At 41.1% G+C, this 22433-nt stretch overlaps 1 long non-coding RNA gene across 2 annotated transcripts in view; it reads right to left on the minus strand.

The window, feature by feature from the left end:
• Nucleotides 1–207: 207 nt before the first annotated feature.
• Nucleotides 208–22433, minus strand: part of LOC136872547 (uncharacterized) — a 38724-nt gene continuing 16498 nt past the window's right edge. The window contains exons 3-4 of one of the 2 annotated variants that reach the window (XR_010859947.2): nt 15136–15214; nt 208–440 (exon numbers count right to left, since the gene is read on the minus strand). This is a non-coding gene — a long non-coding RNA (uncharacterized lncRNA). Of the gene's footprint in view, nt 441–14767; nt 15215–22433 lie in introns of those variants that run through there. The other variant, XR_010859946.2, reaches the window with a different exon arrangement.

Here is a 22433-nt window from a genome sequence, read left to right on the forward strand (position 1 = left end):
CCCTGCTACGCCAGCGTAGTAGGTTTCCGGGGTAAAATTATAGCGATGATATATATAGCTGTCCTGTCATAGCAACCACTTTTATAAAGCGGAGCCACTACCAGAGGTCAGCAGAAATGATTTGAATATATTATCATATAATGAAGAGTTACAGAGTTCTAGCAACAAATAAAATAAATTGAGAGTTTTAATGCATACATTTTTATTACTACAGTGATTGTTAACAGATTGCTACTCTGTCATTGGTTAAAACTAGAGTCATACATGTACCTATCTAAATGATATAGTTGATGGCGTATTGCTTGACAGACTACTGAAGTCGAATGATGCAGAACGTTTAGCTATTGCAGAAAGATTTGAGGACGCACCTGCTCCAAATGGCGGATCTGTCTTCCGAAGAGATGAGTGGCCTCGTGAATCCGCAGTAGGTAAGGAAAAGTCTGCAGAAAAAAAAAAAAAAGAACATGAAAACTGCACTGTTTCAAGAATAAAATCTGCGAACAAGGAGAGAGGAGACGATTTTCTTCGAATTACAAAAGCTTTTAGTAATTATGAGAGAGCGTGATCCAGTAGACTGACTGAACAGGAAAGGATGTAAGCACCTTAAAGAACTCCCCTATCGGTCTAAAGGTGAAATAGTTACAACATGAACTTAGAACTTTAATCAGAAGAAGACACTACTTAAATATTGAGGAACTGTGTTGTTGTGGAGTTTCCTAAACTGCTTGAATTTCTCCTGGTTAGACATTTTTCTACAGATGACAGTACCAAAAAACTATGATCATGCACTCTGGTTCAAGGTGGAAGAACTTACAACTTAAAGAAGTTTTGTATTTCTAAGTTGTCCATAACTGATCAATGTTCATTTATTTTTCAGTTGGCAATACTTCCTTTCTTTCCGTCAGTTTTGAATCTAGCCAATCACGAATTTTTGTAATTAATTTTCAACCAATCCCGCATATCTTGTTCGCTTTGAATCTGCCATTAAAAATCAAGAGGGTGTGTCCTGATTATTATTGAAGGCTCTATAACCTTCCCTGAGGATACATTAACTGCGGCCTTTCATGTTTCCTTGCCAACTGATCATGTCTTTCTGTGCGTGTGTTAAGGCAGGAGGCGGGGGCGCCTCTTTCTTCGAATACCAGAACATCTATAAGGTAATGGCCTACTAAATTCATTGTTTCTTGCTAAACCCGCAGCTTTATTCGAGGGGAAGGTCTGAATCTTTAATTATGTAACAATACTTTTCTAAAATGTAACTTTTCTTTCGGCTAATGTAAAATCTTCATAAATCTATAATTGTAAATCGGGGATAGAGAGTGAGTTACCCTCTCGAGCTCCCATTCATCTTGGTTTGAGGTGACTACGTTTTCATAACTGTTTTCTTCTGGTAATGTGTTAAAGTTATTTCCATTCGAGCCACCTCACTAGTTTGGGAATAGCCCCTGTTACATCGGCCGAGAACCCTGTAGGTGTCAATTTTTCATTATCTGGGAGCGCAGCATTCGCCTTCATTCAGTGTGCGTTCGGGCCGTTTATTTAACCCGTTCTTCTTCACAAAGGCCCTGTAGGTTGGGTACTAGATACCCCTGTATTGAACTATTGCTGTTTGTAATTCATAGACTAACATTTTGAGGTAATATTGCCTTGATGGGGCTGTAATGAACCGAGAGCCTGTTAGCTCTTTTCTAGGTTTTCGGAATAGTAATAATAATGTTATTTGTTTTACGTCCCACTAACTACTCGGAGACGCTAAGGTGCCGGCATTTAGTCCCGCAGAAGTTCTTTCACGTGCCAGTAAATCTACCGACACAAGGCTGACGTATTTGAACACCTTCAAATACCACCGGACTGAGCCAGGATCGAACCTGTCAAGATGGAGTCAGAAGGCCAGCGCCTCAACCGTCTGAGCCACTCAGCCCGGCCCTTCGGAATAGTAAAGAGTGCCTCTGGGAGGCTTGATATTCTATTTAAGGAACAAGCGCTCTTGAATTAGGGGATTTCTGCCCTTAACAAAATACCAATTTCTATTCTAAATTTGTAACTTAGGGGCTTGTAGTCCAGAATTGTCAAGGTCTGAATCTTCAATTTCTCAATTTTGAAACTGTCATTGTACCTGATGTCTCATTGTTATGTTTATTCAGTAAAAAGTTGTTAAGTTTGAAGTTCTAAAAGAAATATAACCTTCAGTTCAAGTTTTAAATTAATTTTGATATTGTAGATAGCCCCATTCACCCCGGCACCTTCTTTAACCTCTTTTTGCTCCACAGGTAACCCCAGAAGAATGATGATGATGATGCTTGTTGTTTAAAGGGGCCTAACGTCGAGGTCATCGGCCCCTAATGGTACGAAATGAAATGACAAACAAAAAGTACAAAATCATCCACTGACCAAAATAAAAAATGTCATTAAGAATGAATCGATGGAATAAATCCAAAAAAAAAAATAGAACAGTGGATCCGCCTCAAATAAGTTCATAAATAATAGTGTTACTGACCAAGGGGCCACTTATTAAGCACAATCCTGAATCGAGGAATCTTTATGTCTAAAAGGGTCCAAAATCAACGTCAAACGCCCCTCAGAATGGCACTTATCGCTAGTAAAGTAAAACCATGGTATTTGTCATGTTGGGGTACCAATCAAAAGTAGCGAAGGCTCACAGTGTTCCACATATGGTGGTACTAGTCACAAACATTGTACGTCGTACAGGTAACGCAGACTTATGGTGTTTCTCACACAATGGCACTACTCATAGCCAACGCAAACCGATGAGGTTCTTCACCTACGTGTACTAGTCACGGGTGCCGGTATTCAAGGTGTTCCTCGCATAATGGGTATTAATCACAGGCAACGCAGACCAACGGTGTCGCTCATATAGTGGTACAACACACAGGCAACGCCCAGACCCGCGGTGTTGCTCACATGGGTACGACTCAAGGGTACTGGAAACACACAGGAGAACCACTCTCTGCTGCTACTAATCACAAACCTACTTCGTACCTAATATAGTGGTACTGGTCGCAAGTAAAGGCGACCCATGGTGTTCCCCGCGTGATTGTACTAATCAATAGTAGTTTCATGGTTCTAAGGCAAACATCCCTTGGTCGCCCCTTTTAGTCGCCTCTTACGACAGGCAGGGGATACCACGGGTGTATTCTACATGTGCGTCCCCCACCCGCAGGGGGTAGTGTTTTGGTCCGCGAGAGGTATTTTATTTCCCTCAAGACCCCCCTATCCGCCACCTGGGGCGCGCCACGTGGGAGTATCCCCTCTCCCCCTGCTACGCCAGCGTAGTAGGTTCGTGGTACCGTATGCATTTTTATTATATTTTGTGTTATACATTTTGTAAATATACATATTGTTTTGTATATTTTTATTTCTAAAATCTTTATATATATCCTTTCTTTATTACTAAGAGAAGAAGGAACGAAGAAGGGGATTCCATCGAACTCCTAGGACGGATTTTACATTCTACGTATCTCGACCTTCAGAATTCTAGGCATCTATAAAATTCCTTTGGGTTGGACGCCCACTTAGAGGTAGACTGAGAAGTCTTATCACAGCAGTCAGCAGTTAATAGAGTCTAACGGCTTCATCGCTGTTCTCGATGCCGGTAACGAAGTCGACCATGAACGTGCTGGCTTCTACAAGTCGCAGCAATGGGAAACCTGTCCTTGAGTTCTACTGCGTGTTTCTTCAGTGTCGCTAAAAGTAGAAATGGACTACACATTAATCCAAACAGTTGTAGAGTTAAGCGACATATTGCAATTTTGTCAACACGTCTGATAATTCCCTTCGCTGTGCTGAGTAACTTCAAACCATACGAACCTCGTTTAGGGCAAGTTGGAGAAATGCTTGATAGATGATAGCTACGAAATTCATTCTGAAGCGCAGGAGGCTCAGCGTATCTGAAAACAAGCAGGGTTCTTTCTCCATGGCGTCATTCAAGGACGGTAAATTCTTCTCATGCGCAGAAGCATCGAAACCAACTCTCCAAGTCTTTCCCTTTTTACTGCTTGATAGGGGGAAATATATGGTTTCCTCAGCACCCATCCGAATATCATGGCGACGAAGACCAGGGACTGTGAAATTCGTATAGGAGTGGCATCATGTTACCAGTTTCCAATAATGACACGTCTATTAGAATTTCTATCCGGAAGTCTTCCCCTTCTTTCTTCGAGTCCGCGGAAATCAATTGACGGGTGCGCGTGAGAGCAGTGATGTCTTGCATGCTAGGCTGGACAATAAACAGGCGAGTAGTGTGCCTTTCAGGTGAAGCGGACAGATCTGATGGAACTGAGTACCAGACAAACGTGATTGAAAGACGCCGGTAATGTCCCTATTTCTATCTACTTGCACATTTTAAATACACAATCAATTTGTGATTGGCTTCCGCCGCAACCACACAACGCGTAATGCCATTCGGACCAGAACTCGATGTGAAGAATATTCCATTTGTTCTGATTTCTGCCTTGCTGCTTCATTGTGTCAGTACAGAGAGGATACTTGTCACTGCAACAGTGGCTTGAGAAGGAAATATATTCTCGACTTTTATTTATACTGAACACTGCAGAATATCTCATTCACAGTCCTGACTCAAACTGATGGTCGGGAGGAACTCTCACATGGCAGTGATAAAGATGAGCCAGTAGTCCTCGTCAAAAGATGAGCCACTTCATCATGCTGTAGCAAGAAAATCCCAAGGTTTCCTCATGCCAGAGCGAAAAAAAAAAAAAAAAAAAAAAAAAAAAAAAACAGATTTCCAGTTTGCAATACTCAAAGACACTGAGGACAATTTTACTATATCCTAATAACTTATACTCACAAACGGGTTTTATGGAGTAGAATTGTTTTCATTGCTTTCTTTCCGTGTCACATCGTTTTCTCCACATGAATTCACTAAATAATATTAACATGTATGTCCATCATTCACTCACCCTGGCACATTATCTAGTGGCAGTTTAAAGTAGATACCATGTGTAAGAAACAACTGAATAGAAAGAGAAAAGAAATGCAATTCCTTTAAGTTTTCTGGTGTATACTGCAAACCAAAATATAAGTCTTGCTCAATAACTTTCAAATCTGAGGCCACTGGATTTTGGCACCATTCTCCATTAACAAATCGTAATTCACGTGCATACAGAATGTCATATGTAATTGTTTGAAGTGGACATACTGCTAGAATATCAACTATATTTTTTGGGTGTTCTCTGGAATATGGTAGATATGTAGAATTTTAAATACCAAACACATTTTCAGACATATTCCTTGCTCTAGTGTGTGTATAAACGAATACTCCCAGTCTCTGGTGAGTTCATGTTGAGGATATGGCTTAATGAAATACCTGTACAAAGAAAATGGGTTGTCGGCATTAAAAGAGCTATTGAAATTAACTACTGCCTCATTGTTATCTTGTAAATTTAACATTAAATTTAACTTGTGCCCAGTTAAAAATTAATTTGTCAACTTGTCGGAATATCCGCATGTATAGATTCATAGTTTGCATTGACTACAACAGGGAGGATAATGCTATGAAATCTCTTTTGAATCTGCTCTTAATCGTATCCAAGTAAACAAATTCCTGCTTAATCAGTTCACAATATGCACTTTGTGAAAACTTCTGCTGACTAAAGAAATTTCAGTTTATGGATGAACAGCGTGGCTTGGTAAAGCTTGAATGCTGGCAGTTTCAAAAGAGCCTTAAAGGGGTTATTCAGGGTCTCATTCAAGAGCTTAAAAAAAAGGGCAAGGAAGCCTAATGTCATTCATACAATAACTTGCCCCATCCATCTCAGGCAATGACAAATGATGGCAGCTTCCACACTAATAATACACTGGTTGCTTACATGGCCCTTCTACTTTATGTCCAAGGAAATGCAGTTTGCTCTGGCGGAAGCGCTTAAATCTCTTCATCAATGCAAATGTATAAATTGGTGGCCATAATGGGGGTTGTTGTTTCAGAAGTACAACCCGACAACCATCCGCTATTAACACTAAACAGAGGGGGGGAAAATCAAAGGGGTCTGATACTTCAAAAAGTGAATGTATCAGACAAAAAAAGAGAAGGGCCACAAAGGGCATGAAAATAAGATTCCCTAGGCCTCGCAAACCTAATACCGTCAGGGTCGGAAAAGAACAAGAGTTGACCAAGGGAGTCAGATAGGATAGATGAAAGTGAAAAGCCTGGCACAAGTGGAAGCAATGGATTCAATGGTCACCAACCCCTGCTCCTGTGTTGAGCCCATCACCCCCCCTAATGCACCTTCCATTCACCCCTTACGGCAGGCAGGGTATAGCGTGGGTGTTACTACTGACCCTACCCATAGCAGATAGTGCTTGATTTACTACAGCTTTGTTAAAAGTTTTTGAAAACTCTGGGTTAGAAGAAAAAAGACACACAGCTATTAAAGAGTACTGTAGAGGGAAAATTAGAATGAGTCCAAATCTTGGCACTGACACCTTCCTCAAAATCAACTGCACCATTAAAACAATCTGTCATCGAAAATTTGATCAAAACAGGCTTGCAGATCTATACACCGTTGTTACTGTGATCATAGCAAGTTGACCTAGTTTTACGTCAATTCTGAACAAGACATGGACAATGTCTTTGTTCAGCTGCCACATGCTCCTTTCCCCGCTATTCGATCATCATATACTGTAAACTTTCGAGCTTCAGTCAAAATATGGCTCTCCCTAAAGGTCACCGTAGTTCAGAGTCCATAAAAGATTTTGAGTTAGACTCTGGAGGATTACAGTAAAATAGACCCGCTCATTATTGTCTGTTTTAACATTCAACGTCAGCAGACCTTCCATTTTCAACACCAATCTCACAATTCATTTTGTTTCCTGTAATTTCAACCTTATGGTTAACAATGTGGTGCCCAGTTTCAGATCAATAAACAAAATCACTGGTTTCCATTAGTTACAATAAAGGAAATGCCTTCCTTACGTAGTCCTGCGGCAGGTGAACATACTGCTGCATTTTCAAAGCTAGTTCAACATAACAAACCATCATTATTCAGCAAAACTGAATACCCTGAATTGAAGAACCATACAGAACCTGATAAGACACGGATTTTTTTTCATTATAGCCTTCAGAATCGGTTCTCGTTCAGTACTGTGCTTTTGGCCTCACCGTGAATATGTTTGCAAAACTAGCTTAGTAATGTCTATCTTTATAATTTCTGAGTGTGCTTCCTGATGCATGACCATTATTTTGAACCTCTGAACCAAACAAAGCACAATACTTTCCCAGTTATATAGTGAAATCAGTTACAGTACACAGACATAATCGCAATTTGTTAAATATAATACTGGTCGGGATAATCAGTAATGGCAATACCTTGAAATCAAATGTGATCACTTATATACGACTTCCTTTGCACTTATCATGCCTTGCTTCATTTGCTGCCTTGAAGTTGTGGGGATCATTACACTTACCGACTGCCAGCTACATTAAATAGAACTGCATTTTTATTCTGCCTGAACTTTACATTGTTTTTCCTACAATACCGTCCATAGATAACATTACGGAGTCAGGCACTCGATGTATTTGTTTACTATATCCTAAGTGTCAGCCATCTTATTGTAATTATGCTGCCATGGAATCATAAAGGAGACATGTGGTCTACACACTTTCACCGGCGTTGCCTAGCGTGGCAAGGTCCAGCTGCTGCCTTCTAGGTTCCTGTGGCGGAGGGATGACGTGGTTTCACCACACCAGGCCCCCCACGGAGTCAAGGTAGTCACGGCTGAAAGTAGTCCGGGGACCTAACTCTTCGGCCAGAGCGAGTTGTAGGTGCAAAGTCGCAGGGTAGTGGAGCACTTTTAGGTGCCGGTGATGCTGCGGCTGTGTCATTGTGGAGTGTGTTCTCTGGGCTGATGCGATGATCCTGAGTGGTATTTTGTCCAGGTAAGGGTATGTTATCAGCCAAGAGGAAAGCAGGTTTTATCCGATCAATGCTGACGTGGACAGGCTTGACTCTTATCAGCACAGTCAGTGTCCTATCACTTCGTTCTAACACTCAATGTGGGCCAGTGTATGGCGGATGTAGGGTGCCGTGGACCGTGTCATCATGTAGGTAGGTATGAGTACAAGTGTTCAAATCCCTGAAGATGAAGGTGGAATGTTGATCATGTCCTAATGCTGGCAAAAGATGCAGTCGACTCATTTGTTGGCGGAGTCTGACTACAAAGTTTCAAGTGTCCTCGAGGCAGTTATCTGTCATGGCACAAAACATTTCTCCTGGAAGTTGAATTCGTTCTCCTTAGACTAGCTCTAGCGAGGAAGCGCCAAGATCTTCTTTATGTGCACTTCGGATACCAAGCAAGGCAATTGGTAAGGCTTGCAGCCAAGACATATCAGGATGGCACAAGATGGCTGCCTTGAGTTGACAGTGGAAACGTTCAACCATGCCATTGGCGCAAGGATGCCAGCTGGTTGTTCGGGACCGCAAGGTTCCGGTGAGAATCCCCATGTTTCTGAACAACTGAGATTCGAACTGTCTGCCTTGGTCGGTCGTGATACAGTGTGGTAATCCAAAGCGAGAGATCCAGCATGCTACAAAAGCTTCAGCGACGTATTCGGCTGTTATGCGTTCCAGTGGCCAGACTTCTGACCAGCGGGTGAATCGATCCACTGCTGTCAGACAGTATCGGTAATTTCCAGCAGGAGGGAGTGGGCTTATGATATCCAGATGGAAGTGCTGGAAGCGAGCAGACGCTGGGGTAAAGTTGCCAACTGGAGCGTTTTTATGGTGCCTGACCTGCCTGGCAGGCTCGCGCCCATGTTCGGCAGTCTTTTTGCATGTGGGGCCATACGAAGCGTTTTGATGCTAAAACGGGCGGTCGTTCTGGCACCAGGATAACTTAGACCATGAAGAGAGTCGAAAGCATGTCTGCGAAAAGGTGCAGTGATAAATGGTCTGGGTCGACGCACTGAAGTGTCACAGAAAAAAGTGATGTTCGTTCCTGGTATCCAGACTTGTTGCAACCGAATTGCTGATTTGCGGTTCAACAGATCAAGGAGTTCTGCATCCCTTTCCTGTGATCATGCCAAACCGCAGAAGTCGAAGGTGCTAGTGGCAATTCTGTTGATGCCAGAAGTGAAACTGCGACTACGTTGGAGGAGCCTTCAATATGCTGAATGGCCACTGTGAACTGTGCGATGAACGATAACTGGTTCAGCTGCAAAGTTCGAAGTCTGTAGCGACGTTATGGAAGGCGCAAGTCAGGGGCTTGTGGCCTGTATAAATTGTAAACTGGTGGGCTTCCAAAATGTGTCTGAAGTGCTGCAATGCTTCATAAACTGCAAGCAACTCCCAGTAGTAGGCTGGCCATTCGGTTTGCTTTAGTGAGAGTTTCCTAGAGAAGAAGGCTAGAGGTTGCCAGGCATCGTCCACGAATTGCTGGAGGATAGCTCCAATAGCGTTGTCACATACATCTGTGAACAATCCCAACGGTGCTTGCGGATCGGGATGCGTTAGGAGGGTAGCTTGAGCGAGGCTTTCTTTACAGGCGGCAAAGATGCGTTCCATTTCTGGTGTCCACGGTATCTGTTGAGAGCCGCGTAAACTGGATACAGCTGCGTGTAGTGGAGCCTGGTATTGCGATGCCGAGGGAAGGAACCAGTGATACAAACTGATCATTCCCAGGAGACGTCAGATCATGTGCAGTTTTCGGCAGAGGAAAATTCTGCAGAGCTGTGATGCGTTCCTGCAGTGGTCGTGTTCCTGCAGCGGAGACTTTGTATCCGAGAAAGGGGACTCTTGGAGATGCTAAGACACTCTTGGTAGCATTTATGAGGATGCCATACTCAGAGAGGCGGTGGAAGAGAGATCGCAGGTGGCACCTGTGTTCGTCGGGACTGTTAGAGAAAATTAAGATGTCGACGTACGCAAACATGAAATCCAGACCTGATAGTACTTCCTCCATGAATCTCTGACAGGTGTGAGCAGCATTGCGTAGTCCGAAGGTCATGAAAGGAAACTCAAAGAGTCCGAAGGTCGTTGTGATTGTGGTCTTTGGAATGTTGCTTGGGTTTACGGAAATCAAGGTGTACTCCGTCAACAGGTCCATAACGGAGAAAATAGTGCATCCACGGAGCTGATGGCTGACATCATGAAGATGGCGAGGTGCATACTCGTCAAGAATGGACCATGAGTTTATGGCACGACAATCTCTGCAGGGCCGCCAGCCTTCGTCGTTCTTCGGTACCAAATGGAGCGGTGACAACCAAGGACCCTCAGAGCGTCGTGCTGTACCTTCCTGAAGCATGGCATTAAACTTCTTAGTGATCTGGAGACGATCCGGGACAAGACGACAAGCTCGGCAGGAGACAGGTGGTCCTGGTGTAGTGCGGATGAAATGTACCGCAGAATAACGTACTTCTCGCGGGGCTCCAGAATGACGAGTTAGGTCAGGAAATTGCTTCAAAATTTCATGAAACGTAGTTGGTACATTGAGAGCCTTCACACTGGGCTGTAGAGAGTTAGCAGTTTGGACGTTCACTGAAAAGTCTGTGCTGCCATCGACCAAGGGTTCGTTACGACAGCCTGGCAGAAGATGGTAATAGGCGAGGAAGTCTGATCCGATGATGGGAAGTGCAACGTCGGCAACAACAAATTTCCATAAAAGTTCTCGTCGGAGTCCGAAGTTCAGTTTCAAGTGCAGAGTACCGTATGTATGGATTGCGGAATTATTGGCGGCTGCGAGTTCATAACTGGTCTGATGGCGACACCCCTTCTGGTATTTATGTGGGAAGCAACACAAATCTGACCCAGTGTCGATCAGAAATTGATATTTACTGCTCTTATGTGTGATTAAGAGGCAGTTTCCATCTGTTGGGCAACCATTTACTGCCATCACTGGTTGCCGTTGGAGTTTGATGAGAAGCTACAAGGCGATTCGCATTTCTGTGTCTTTTCGCGGAAGAGGCGATGGTACCAGCAGACACCTTGTGCACCGGCTGTCGGAGAAGACCTGCAGCTGTTGATAGGAAGGGTGGGCTGATCCTGAGAATGAGAGCGTGCGCAGAAGGAAGTTTGCAGTGCTCCCATCTAGTGTGAGAGTTCATCTATGCCCTTCGCGAGCTGGCTCACCTCACTAACTGGTGGCGTACTTACGGCGTGAAAAGTGGCGGGACGTGACACGGGTGAAACCTCAAGAATTTTGTTGGCCAGGACGGTAACCTTATCTAGCGGCATCTCACTCTGTGTTTGTAAAATGGCCTGTACTTGTCACGGCAGGCGCTGTATTCATAACTGTCTTAGGAGGTTGTCTTGTACTTGTGAGCTGCCCGCGAGAGACCTAAGGTGTCTTAAGAACTGGGATGGCTTTCAGTCATCGAACTGCTCCTCCATGAGCAGTTGAACGCGTTGCTCTTTGGATAGGGAAAGGCTCCGAATGAGTTCGGTACGCAAGTACGCGTATGCATTTTGCGCTGGAAGGTTGAAAATAATATCTTCAACTTCCGCGGCTTAGCGACTGTCCAGCTGGGAAACAACGTACTCTTATTTTGTTGCGTCTTGCAAGATGCCAGATACAATGAACTGCACTTCTGCCTGAGCGAACCACAGCGCCGGCTTGTCTAGCCAGAATTAACTCCAACAATCACTACAGTACTAACCTGTGAGGGTGATGATTGCGGCATTTGCTGTTGAAGTTGCATTTGTAGCAGGCAATTTTTTCTTATAATTGCTGTAGCTGCTGTTGTAATTGCTCCATAATGAAGGCGGTCACTAGTGTGTGAAAAGTACTGACTTTATGTAGAAAACAGTACCACACAATATAAATCACGTCGGGGTCACCAAATGCGGGGATCATTACACTTACCAACTTGCCAGCTACAGTAAACACAACATTGAATAGAACTGCATTTTTATTCTGCTGGAACATTACACTGTTTTTCCTACCATACCGTCCATAGACAACATTATGTAGTCAGGTACTCAATGCATTTGTTTAATATATCCTTACACCGCTTTCACCGGCATTGCCTAGTGTGGCGAGGTCCAGCTGCTGCCCTCTAGGTTCTTGTGGCAGAGGGATGACGTGGTTTCGTCACAAAGTGATTTTGGTGTGCTACATGAAATAAACCTGTGAGGGTTTGCATGGAACAAACTAATATCCTTTATTCAGAGTTCATTTGATGTTGAAGTATTTGTAGACGATAGCTTCCTTCTTTGACATGCCAACTGGATTGTGAACTTGTGATTTGCAATTTTCACAATAAATCCTACAGTTACATGGCTTTCAAATATTCGCTTGTTATATTTTGACTATAGTCGAATCTGTATAATCAAATTTTAATTATTCGATTTGCTAGATCCTGAACTCCCCCATCTGTCATGTTATGGCTACCTTTGCAAACACATGAACCATGCTCCATTAGCATGTTTCTCAAATGCAATGTTTTACTATGCAAACGAGTTGTGTCGAACTCAGTTCATGGAAAAACTTATGTATTCCCATCGATGCGCTACAGAGCGCAGCACTCTGCATGATGTGTATTGACCATCTTTTCTTTTACGAGACAACTAGGTTTTATCGTTTTGACGCATATCTTTGCCTTGCTTGCTCGAGATTTTTTAACAATGGAGCCCAGGCGGTCCGGAATTGCCTTTCTCTGTTTTAGGTAGATTTTTTACTTATTTAAAAGAGCCTTTACTACATTCATATCATAAGTTAAGTATGGATATAACAAGTATGTGCTTTTAGTTGTTACTTTATTATTACATTTTTCACAATCCTTGATAACTGGTCAATGTGCGTCTTTGTACTTAGGCGCGTGTAATGACCTGTGTGAGTGCCTGTGCTTGTTATTGTGATTACTGTTCATCTGGAATTTTGGTCTCCGACTCATCGCATTTTTGGTGTTCGCCATCTATGACGCCATGACTTTCGTGTCGACTAAAAGTTTCATTTGGGTCGTACATAATTCGAGCTCGATGGGCTTTGGTACGTGATCCTGCCTGTTTTCCCTGATTATATAAAAAATATATAAACATTTATATTGTGTTCCCGTAGTGCACGCTACTTGTTGGAAAATGACAGACCTAGGACTGTGTTAAGGTGAGTCATGTGATGTGTATTGGCACCTCGTGTGAATGTTTCAAATGAATGCTGATGTCTGAACGAAGTGAAAGATGGGCTATCGATTAGTTTATTTTAATTTTTTGATCTTGTTTCTGTACCTTACTTTCTTTTCTTGGTACAGCTTTGTTATTTATTTGGCCATGTCTTTACTTTGGGCTCGGCCTAGCCGCCTGTCGGCCATGTCTATATTCTTATTTTCTGTCATCGCGCATGCCTGTAAATCCTTTCTTGTTTAATATCTCTGGACCAGAGATGCTGTACTCAGCGCCTTGTTGATACCTTCCTTTAATTTCTTGCGTTTTTATGTTTATCCCTCTGACATGTGGGCTGACATTCTTTTATGAGTGGGAGGCTTCTATTGTTGTTGCGCGGATAGCAAAAGGAAAGATATGTGGTGTGAATAATGTAATCTCGTAAAAAGGATACTGCTTACATTACCGTGCGCACGGCAATTTGATAGGAATGCCAATTGTAACGAGGTTGTTACTGAATCGGTGAGCTGGTAATAATATATTTTTAGTGTTTCATTATTAATTATGCTGAGCTCACTCTACGATGTCGAGAGGTACGCTTGAGAAGGTATGTTCATGTTTTATTAATTACTTTGTCTTGTACAATTGGTTTCTTTTCCATGCTTCTTGATTCAAATACTACTTTAAATAAACGCTGTCCTAATGTTTATTCAGCGTTTCATTTATAGTAGTCTTGGATAATCATCCTTGTTCCTTTATAACGAGGGCCATCTTCAGTTCAGGGATGTCTTTCTACCTTCCCTAGTCGGGGTCCGCACCTCAATTCTCCCGATATGCGCATTTATTCACATCGCGTTAGATATGTACGGGAGGGGGTTCGGCACACACATTCGCCAGATATATATATTATCTGAGCCTATATTTTATGGCACTAATTTCACCTTTTGTGCAGAAATACCAAATGTCTGCATATAAACAACACAGCAAGCCTCAACATCAGTAATTGGTTATACATGGCACTTTCCTCCATTCTGAACATACCAGGTGTATGCATAACTTTTTCCCAGTTCTTGTGGTAACAAAAAAACAAAAAAAACATGTAATTATCAAGGGAAATTCTATTCATTCAAAATATTGGCCACCGGCTTCTACACACTTCGCCCATCTTTCAGGTAAATTATGAATACCATGCCAGAAAAACTGCTTGTCTTTTGCGGCAAACCATTCGTCGAGCCATTTTCCGACTTCCTCTAAATTGCTGAAGTGCTGCTCTGAGAGCACATGCCCCATTGATGCGAAGAGGTGATAGTCAGATGGAGCCAGGGCGGGGCAGTACAGCGTGTGCAGAAGGATGTCCCATCCAAGCGATTTCAAGGTGTCTCTCACTGGTTTTGCTGTGTGAGACGACGCATCGTCATGTAACAAAATCTCTCTGCCATGTCTTCTAGCCCATCCCGGTCGTCATTCGGTCAATGCGTGATTTATATTAATCATTTGCCGATAACGCTATACATAAACGGTTTTGCCGGGCTTCAAGTTCATAATACAGAATACCACACTGGTCCCACCAGACACAAACCATGGTCTTCTTGCCGAAGCAATTTGGCCTTGGTGTTGAAGGACCGGCTTCTCCAGGTGACAGCCACAGTTTTCTCCGCTTCGGGTTTTCAAAATAAATCCATTTTTTTTCAGCCGTCATAATTTGGTACGGAAATGATTTTCTTCCGTGGCGTTGAAGCAGGATTTCACTAAAGACTTCGCGATTTTCCATTCGCTGTTCATTCAAATCGTGTGGGACCCTTTTACCAAGTTTACTGATCTTCCCCATTGCTTTGCTCATGGTTTAACACAGTTAATGTCTTTTGTTAGTAGAATACTATTTCACTACAGAAGTAATACAAAGTACTAACATTGTGGAGTAGTTCACTTTACTTGAATTATTTGTCAAATTTCCTCACAGAGAGTAACTGGGCATTTTTTCTGGACTTCAGCAGACACAGAACACTTGGACAGCTTAAAAATATCCTTAGCACTGAAGTAATCTTCATTCCTGAGGTCCAAAGTTTACCATAGATATTTTCTTGTGTCCCTTACATGACGACTGGTTTTGAAATAGGCAGATCTTCAACGGATGACTTCTCACCATCCTGCAACAAAAAGCAAACAATTTCAAATTATTTTAACTAAACCATATTAGTGCAACAAAGGTTAGAGATATATAGGCTAGACTGGCCAAGGTTGGACTGATTATGTTAGGCTAGAATATGAATGAACACGAGCCTGTATTAACATGATCTTGTACATTTGGTAAAAGTTAGGAATGTAACATAAATGCAAATGAAGTTTTGTTTGTAATATTTTGTAATATCTGTATGTCCATGCTAGACTAGAACGATCATCGATATGATCAATACCTATTTTTCTCACTTAGAGGTCCCTCTTTCCACCATAACCTAAAAATTTTGTTTGCTTCAAATAATTCCAGTTTAAAACACAAATCCTGCTAAAAGAATATTATAAACCGTAACAAAAGTGAGTAACACGACTATATAACATCATACTGTGCATATATTTCAACTCGAACTCGACAATAATGGATTAGATCTCTTCACAAACTTTAAGTAAGCGAAGACGTGTAACACAGGTGCTCAACAGATGAATATAAACAATAGCAAAACACAAGCAGTGTAAGCTACATTTTTGTACTTATTGTCTTGTAGTTTGAATAATATGAATGTAGAACAGCATCACTGCAAAATTGAAATGACTTGGTATGGACCCTGTTTCATAAAACTAACTAACAACATTAGGCTACCTGATAATATTACAACTCATAAAAATAACACTAGCCTGCAAAATAAAACTTTTTTTGTGCGGTAAAAACGATACTAGGTGGGTTTTATGAATTTCTTAATGCAGAATTCGAGAAAAAAATTAGTTTTGGCAAATCAGTCCGGTTTGGTGGCAATTTTACAAAATATTATTTTGTTTCTATGTAAAATTGTTGATACTTAGTATTGATTAAATTTTATGTATTAATGTAAATTTCAGCTTGCAAAACGTAATCATATTTTGCATGCATTGAATACACATAAATGCTGCTTTGTAAGCAAGTAGATAGTATGTATTATATTTTTAATGTATATTGAAATTCGTGAAACTGAAGCATAAAGTGCCTATTTAGTTTCGACTGTACAGTTGCTTTTAAATTAATATAACCGTACCTTGAATAAAAATTACATGGTTAAACATACATAGTTTTGTTACTTACATTATGTGCAGGTTAGATTCACACCTCAGTCTTTTCCCGTTTTCCGTGGAATTTCCGGGTTTTTGAAGTTCTTGAATAATCTCTAGAAGGGTCATCTCGTGCAATTGACCAACAGTAATCGGCCATCATATTCACATCCCAACGTCCCTGATAGCGTCGTTCTGCACCTTTGAGATCCTGGTGAAACATTTCACATTGTTCTTCACTGACAGCTCCTAAATTTAGAGGGAAATAATCCAGATGCGAAGCTAAGAAATGAAGCTTAAGGCTCATATTACAACCGAGTTCCTTAAACTTTACCAACATTTTCCTTACAATTTCTTTGTATTGAGGGTCCTTAATGTTGCCAAGGAATTTAGTCACTACATCTTGGAATGCGTTCCATGCCTCTTTCTCAATTTTGGTCATCGTGTCTGGGAAAATTTTATCCTTCATCTGTTTACGAATCTGTGGTCCATCAAATACGCCTTCTTTGATTTTTGCATCTAATAATGAGGAAAATTTAGTGGATAAATATTGGAAGCATAGGCTACTTTTATCTAATGCCTTGACATACAGTTTCATCAATCCAAATTTGATGTGCAAGGGTGGAAGTAGAATTTTTTCACAGTCAATAAGACTTACATTCAAGACATTTTTGGATTCTGGTTGTAGTTGTTTCCTTTCTGTCCAATTCACTGTATCCCAATGTTTATCCCGTGCCCTGCTATCCCAATTGCATAGGAAACAGGGAAATTTTGTACAGCCTTTTTTGTTGTCCCAGCAACAATCCAATGATCTTCAAATCACCGCAAATTTGCCACCCATGTTCATGATATTTAATTTTTTCAAGCACCAACTTTAAGGTCTCGTATGTTTCAGACATTTTTGTGGAGTGTGCAAGTGGACGGATGCCAGAACATTTGTATTATGAAGCAAAACAGCCTTTAAACTTATTTTGGAAGAGTCAATAAAAACACGCCAGTTACTAGGATCATACTCTTTCTCTCCCAATCGGCGTAGAAGATTTGAAATATCCATACAAAATACAAGTTCATCTTCTTGAGTATAATACTTTCAGACTGTTATCTTTGAAAGGAAATTGCTTTATGACTACATCATAAACATTGCATAAGGGCTGGGGTTTTAATAGTCTGTTTATTCAAGTGGTCTAAAATGAAAGACACTCTCTCAACTGTCTTATCTTCAATCCTACATACCTCGCGGTCTATTGCGTATCTGAGGGAGTTTGTTATGAATTTACCAGGAAATCCCCACGTACAAAATAATAATTTAGACAGCAATAAACCTATAATAAAATGCAAACAATAACAAATCAAATCACATAATTGTATTCTAAAAAAAGTTGCGCGAGAACATCTCTCAACATTACATCTTACGAATTCATGCAGATACTAAAACACCGAATTGCGTCAAAACTAGACGTGATAGGAGCAAAATAGCATCATTTTCGGAATCAGGGCAGCGATTTCCATAAGAATTACATATTTTCTATGTTACCGCAAAATCATGTTGGATAGTGTAACTATTAGTTAACCAAATTCTGTTTCAAAAAGATTTATACAAGACTAATAAAATGTCTTCACTCATAATATTAGTTCATTAGTCAGCTGATCCAATTAGAGGTTAGAATCGGTATGTTACACATGTTCCTGGTTTGTGTTTGTTCCCAGCACTAGGCTAGTGCTTCACTACAACTGGCTATTAATCCATATGTTCGATAGGCTCACCTGATATTTTCGTTGTTCTGACTTTGATACAAAGGAGAATGGGTAAAAGAATTGAAATTAGTGTGAGAGAAGAAATTTTCTTGGCAGAAAGTTTTTGGGTTAAAGAGTCAACTACCCAGCTCGATAGCTGTAGTCGCTTAAGTGCGGCCAGTATCCAGCATTCGGGAGATAGTAGGTTGGAACCCCACTCTCGGCAGCCCTGAAAATGGTTTTCCGTGGTTTCCCACTTTCACACCAGGCAAATGCTGGGGCTGTACCTTAATTAAGGCCACGGCCACTTTCTTCCAACTCCTAGCCCTTCCCTGTCCCATCGTCGCCATAAGACTCATCTGTGACGGTGCGACGTAAAGCAACTAGCTTAAAAAAAAGTAAACTATTCGCAGCCTATTGTACACTATAACTCTCCTTGTTTTTCTTCTTTTTTTATGTGTTCATTGCTGTTGAGATGGATTAGCAAAATCTTGGTTTAATGGTGGTGTAGGCCAAGCATTTAAAGGGTAGATTGAGTGTCTGAGCAGAACTGTATAAGGGATGGTCTCCAACCATCTTAGAGTCCTAGCATAGTTGACACTACCGGACCAATTCACACAAACATAGTAGAATTCTAAATTTGATCCACATGCGAGTATTGGGTTCAAGAAATGTTTCTCATATCATTCAAGAAATGCTGGTTCATATGCACTTGGTGCATCAATTTTGAACTTTCCATCAAGTACTCCACAAAATGAAGGAATACCACCAGGTTCAGTGAATATGCCAAATACTTCACCACAGTCAACCAACCAACATGCAACATTGTGAGAAAGGATGTCACCTATTGCTTTCACAATTCTGCAGACTGGTGCTTCTGGCCAGATTATTAGGCCACCTCCAAGGAAAGATGTAAAACATTCTCTATGCTTTTGGTTTCCATATTTCGTGTCAAATTCATGGTCGTTTAACACTTGGAATACATCACTCACTTATTGATGACTAATAATAGTAATCCTGTTTGTTATCCAGTTCTAAGACTGCCAAAAATGCAACAAAGAAACAAGGTAGTCTGGAGATATCTATTTCCTGAAATAGTTTTGTCCACTGTTTAATGTCTTGAAGCTGAGTGTCAGCATATCAGTGCAGTCTGTGAAGTTGCTTTTAGTGAAGTTATTGTGATTTAGTTCATTGGCACAGCTTCTGTCAAAAATTTCAAGTAAGTTCCCGCAGTTCCCTCAGTAGGTCAAAATTTTCAGTAAAATTTCTGAATATTGATATGGGCAAGCTCAAAGAATTGACAGATGAACAAAAGCCTGTATTAACTCATCTTTTAACAAAAGAGAACTATAGCATAAGTGAAATATACCCAAAACGCTATCTTTCATGACAGTCAATCCGAAGATTAAAGGATAAGTTACAGAAGGGTTTGACTTTGAGCGCTAGGAGGAAAGGTTCCTGTGGTTGGAAAATGGTCAATTTACCAAGAGATGAACGTGGATTAATAAAAATAATTAAAGAAAACAGATCTGTAACGAATAAAGATATGGCAGTAATTTTAAATAATATGAGAATTCCATCACCCGAAAGAACATTACACCGAACTTGAGGAACCCTGCATCAAGAGTTGCAGACCAACAAACAAACAAATTCACAGAAAGAATGAAGAATCAAAGGTTCCAGTAGCCAAAAATTACAGGAACTTTACTGCTAATGGTTGGAGGAGGCATCACTTCTGGAAAATACAGTATTTTCACAATCATATATTGATTATAACCTTGAGGGGAAAGCAGAGAATGCTAGAGTCACAATGTGGAAAGAAAGAATCCACCACCTATCCAACTGGATAGAGCCGAAGGAAAGTCTTCCATGTGGACACCAGAAGAAGTGGACAGTATGGAAAGCCCTTAACAGACTCCGTACAGAAGTCGGCAGAACAAAAGTAAATCTGCGGAAGTGGGGCATCTCAAGTGATTCATCACTTTGTGATTGCGGAGAGCAGCAGACGATCCAACATCTATGTCAGTGTGTTTTATGTCCTTCAATGTGCACTATGAAAGACTTGATTGCAGCTTCCCCCAACGCTATTGACGTCGCCCAATTCTGAGCAAGCATCATCTAGCTCTCGAATATTGTTGCTCTATCTGTGATTGTATAACGGACTTGTATATTTGTATAGTAGGAATGTAGATATCTTGTTGCTTTCTGTTAAATATCTGTAAGTAAAGTTGATACTTCTGACACGAATAAAGAAAGATAAAGTCTAGCATTACAAGTGATTATTTTCATTTTGACCGTAATATTAAATGTTAAACATTAATTTATTGAAACCACCTATTCAATACTGGTTGAATCTTTATGATTATAACAATGTCATTACATTCAGTTTGAGTATGGTACATGTTTCGCCTGGCATTACAGGCATCATCAGCCATTAATTCTATCTCCAAGTCAGAGCTCTGAGTGGATGCTATTTTAGGAATAATCATAGTCAATATTATTTATATAACAGTGCAAAGAAGTGATCAAGCCGTCCATGTTTTAAAGTTCTAATGTGACATTCTACTCTTGTTCACATTTAATGGAAATATATTGACTGTCAACTTTCTTAATGTCGGTAATGAGAAGGGCTGGATGCAATTGGGATTAAATCATCTGTATATTTTTACAACTTACTGGAGATTAACATGTGCTAGAACTATTCTTAAAAACTATTTTTACACAATTTACATAATATATACAAACTTATGGTACATTTTGGAACTCAACTGGTCGAACATGTCTTGAAGTTTCGATGAGATGTCTTACTCATATCCTGTCAAATGGAGGAAATGCTGATACTGGGATGGCATTGTAGTCTATTGAAGCCATAGCATTTAAATATTAATTTTATATTTGTAGGACATTGAAACATGTTCAGCTTATATGGTTTTTGGGGAGGACTAAATATTCTATAGATCAGCATCACTTCTTAGAAGAATGAGCATCAATATTTAGGTGCCTTATAGTGGAATGGCAAGAATGCTGTTAGAGAGTTTGATCAAGATTTGTTAGATAACGGATTAATACATGACCGTATAAACTTGTTGTATGTTTTCCTGTGGAGCTTTTTTGAGGTTATTCAGTGTAAGGTTGAAGAGCAGTTCACTGGATTCTGGATGTATGGCTGGTGCGTGTGTGCAAGTCCTTTAGACGTTAGGAAGAGGTCCTGTTGTGTTACTCACACAAGCACTCCTCATGGCACTTAATGCCCCTGAAAGGGCCTTGGCCTGCCAAACGACCGCTGTTCAGCCCGAAGGCCTGCAGATTACGAAGGGAGGTGTGGTCAGTGTTGTATGTCCTCCGCTCCCTTCGCTCAGCGCCAGCCAGCCGCACGCATGCAAGCGTGGATCATTCGAGACTCGACGCGCAGTCTTCAGTGCGCGTGTCTGTTATGTCGTGTGCAGTATATAAGGAGCTCCCTGTCTGTCACTCATCAGGATTCTCCCCAGTGTCCTGCTCCAGAATACACTGAACGTCCAACACGGAGGCTACTCCTCTTAAAAATGTGTCTCGACCAGGTGGACGGAATTCTGGTAGTATGAGGTTTCACCTCAGGTCACTACTCCGCTTTCCTGTTCCTTCAGCCATGTCAAGCCCCGATGATGTATGCCACACATCCCCAAGCTCACTCAAGCTCCGACACACACATTAGATTCTCTAATTGTGAACATAGCTTTCATTTAGTACAAGCTTATGAACTCACACATTCAAGTTAGAAGGAACTCTCTTAGCTAATCTATGCTAGTGCAAATGATAGTTTTCAACTATCACAAACTATATCTTTCCCAAGAACTATCTTTTCAAGATAACAGTGAGTGTAAATACATTCAGAGTGTACATAGTGCATAGAAACAGAAACTCTCTCAAGATTAATCATCTACTTGCTTCAAGACAATGTTATGTTTTATTCCTGTACATACTGTAGAATTCTGTGTGAAGGAAATAAATAAGTTGTGTTCTTGTAAACCTTATCTTGTTTACAACACAACTCATTGGCGACGAGGTAAGAAAAAAAAAAAACTACGTGCCATCTGTCACCAACACATTGGCGACGAAGTCAAACAGTGGTCAGTGCGTCGCCCACTCATTCGAAACGAGGTACAAAACTGATTACATTCTGTCGTCAACTCATTCGCGACAGGGCAACAAACTCTTACAGGATATCGTCCACTCATTGGCACAGTGACACTATACTCCGTAACTATCACCACTCCACAATGGAACCTGTACAGCCTCTACCAGCAGTTAACCTTTTCTACAGTGCAAATATTAGCCTCCGTCGAACTACGGACAGTCACCCGACATTCCAAGGCTCTCTCTCGCTCGCAGCACCTGTTCGGCACACTCCCAGCT

The sequence above is a fragment of the Anabrus simplex genome, chromosome 4 (assembly GCF_040414725.1).
Source record: "Anabrus simplex isolate iqAnaSimp1 chromosome 4, ASM4041472v1, whole genome shotgun sequence".
NCBI lineage: Eukaryota > Metazoa > Arthropoda > Insecta > Orthoptera > Tettigoniidae > Anabrus > Anabrus simplex.